This window comes from Penaeus monodon, chromosome 16 (genome assembly GCF_015228065.2).
Source record: "Penaeus monodon isolate SGIC_2016 chromosome 16, NSTDA_Pmon_1, whole genome shotgun sequence".
NCBI classification, from domain to species: domain Eukaryota; kingdom Metazoa; phylum Arthropoda; class Malacostraca; order Decapoda; family Penaeidae; genus Penaeus; species Penaeus monodon.
In genome coordinates, this window is record NC_051401.1 from 41,073,032 (window position 1) to 41,075,531 (window position 2,500).

Consider the following 2,500-nt stretch of genomic DNA (forward strand, 5'->3'; position numbering starts at 1 on the left):
AATTGTTAATATGCGCGCTTAAAAAATATGATTTGTTCCTTTTTTTTTCTTTCTTTCTTTTCTTTTTTTGGGTGTGTGTGCGCCGGTCCGGTTGTTCAGAAAAAGAAAGTGTTTCGTAGATAAAATGTAGCCCAGAAGACAGAGAGAAAGAGAGAATAAAATGAATTTAAAAAGTGTCACCAGTCTTTCGCGAGATCGTATGCAACTTGTAGAGCAAATAAACAAAGGAATATTTGGCAGAATAATTCGATTTTGATGATGATGTTCAGTTCGTCTATGGGGGGGAAATGTGACGGTGTTAATTAACCGTAAATCTACCAACGCAATATTAAATTTCCAAATTTTCGAAAAGTCCTTTCTCCGCAAGTAATAAAAAAAGACAAGGATTCACATCGGATTTCGTGCACAAGAGATGTATCACTATGGGCCCTATCGATCAATGAAATGACCCTTATTATAGCAGGTGTTAAGGGTGTTTCCTTGCCAGTCAACGGATATCAAGGTTAGGTTAGTAGTACAACCGCTCGACGCAAGCCAGTTTGGCGAGTTTCTGTTGACCGTCAGTGTGAGCCGATGGATCCGCCCCCCGTTATAGTGGCGCCTCTTATTTACTCTTGGCTTGGAGTGGGATGGCTGTCCTCAAGCACCTCTCGGTTGTCGCTCCTCGGCCGCGGCGTGGAAAGAGATAGTTGCCTGCGACCTTACACGGGGAGTGAAGGTAGAACGGGACTCGAGACTGGGTCCATGGGGTGCGCATAGAGGGGTCGGATCTCTAGTTAATGCCTATTAAAGGTGAAAGTCCTACAGCATTTTTGTGAATCAAATAATTTATCTGCCGTGACGTCACCGGCAGATCATGTCAGAAGGCGATGCTCGACTCCAGTCATCGTGCGAATCGCAAATGTGTGAATTTTCGCCTCAGTGATGATATAATAGTGACATTGCTTTCCTTTTCTGTGTAGAGATAACTACGTGAAAGTGAAACTAGTGTTTCTGTGTCTGCAGAAACTATCTGGTGTCCCGAAGTGATGGAATCAATTAACACCACACCTTATTGCGAAACATTGTGTTTATTTAGCTAACTCTCGTGGCTAACTTTGACTTGTGTTGACCCCTTTCTGAACACGATTTCACATCTGATCTGTCTCTCTGACTCTCGCTTTTGGCGTTAGTGTTGGAAAGTCACCGCTGAAAGAGGACCATCCCTTTTGTCTAGCCTCGTATTCGCCTTGTGTAATTAGACGACTCAATCTGCGTTTCCAGTCAAGGCGACAAGAAAATCAAGACCTACCGCCTCGCAGCTTATCTGCCACTCACTCGCCACTCACTCGCTCATCCGCGCTCGCTCATAAACACAGCCCTCTTCTCCGTCTTTTTTCCTCCATCATTTTCTTACTTCCCTTTCCCCGTACCCGCCCCTCCCTCCTCTTTCCCCTCCACCTTCTCCTCCTCATTCTGTGAGGCTGTTTTCTCTCGCCTCTCTGTGGACTGAGTAGAACACCGGCTTACCTGTAGTGAGCAGGAAGACGAGAGCACACAGGTGAGTCAGGGTCCTTCCAGGGGGTCTTACTTTCGTCGAACTCATGTTGGATCACTTCTTCGTCGTCGTCGTCTTCGTTGCCTTCTGCAGATAGGTCCTCACGTTACCGGTTCGTCTCACTCTTCCCCACTACACAGTTCGACGTCGTGTTTGTGTCCAGCCGATACCGGAGTTCAAGGGGAAAAGAGCCAGCACCTCACCGGGGGTTCCTCGATCGTGTCAAGCAGCGTTGTGGTTCGTCGGTATCGGTGCGCTTCCGTCCGCGAGGAACTTAGAGCAAGAGGACGTAGATGGTGCTCTTGGGGCTACGGACTGCACGGGAGGTGGACTATGACTGGAGGGACCTGCCGCAGTCCGCCCCACAATATAGCTCCCGACACATCGCCCCACCTTCACCACGACCTTCCCGCTCTGACCCACACACACCCACAACTCACTCCACTTTTCGCAACACCATTGACCCCCGCTCGACGCCCGCACACCAACTCACGCACGTACGGACGGACACACACACACACGCACATACACGCACGCGTTCATACCTGCACCGGTTTCAAACAAAAAAGAATTCCTGTGCGAATGTAGGGCATGCAAAACACGTGCATGCAAGCACTCGCGGATACACAAATGACTGTATTTATGTGTTTATGTGGTGATATGACAATGGTGAAAAGATGAATACTGGCCTTTTGGGTACAATAGATTAATAAATTTGAAATACACGTATCCAGAAAGTTAGATAACACTGACAAGCGGATAAGTTAAATGAACAAACGAAGGTAATTACACCAAAGAACTAATGTAGAACATAAGAACATATGGTCAAGGATGAAAATGAAAGGAAGATAATACGCAGAGAGAGAGAGAGAGAGGGAGAAAGAGTGAGAGTGAAGTTCAGACAAAATTCTTATTCATATCTGCGCTTCACGCCATCCTCTGGTTTCCCATGATTTCCTTGTT

The 2,500-nt window shown here is 46.9% G+C and overlaps 1 protein-coding gene across 1 annotated transcript in view; it reads right to left on the reverse strand.

The window, feature by feature from the left end:
* The window catches only part of LOC119582808 (serine protease 30-like), a 20,278-nt gene extending 18,281 nt beyond the window's left edge, over positions 1-1,997 (reverse strand). Inside the window, exon 1 of the mRNA XM_037931257.1 lies at positions 1,510-1,997. The gene's annotated coding sequence lies outside the window, so the exon portion shown is untranslated. The remainder of the gene's footprint in view (positions 1-1,509) is intronic.
* Positions 1,998-2,500: the final 503 nt, after the last annotated feature.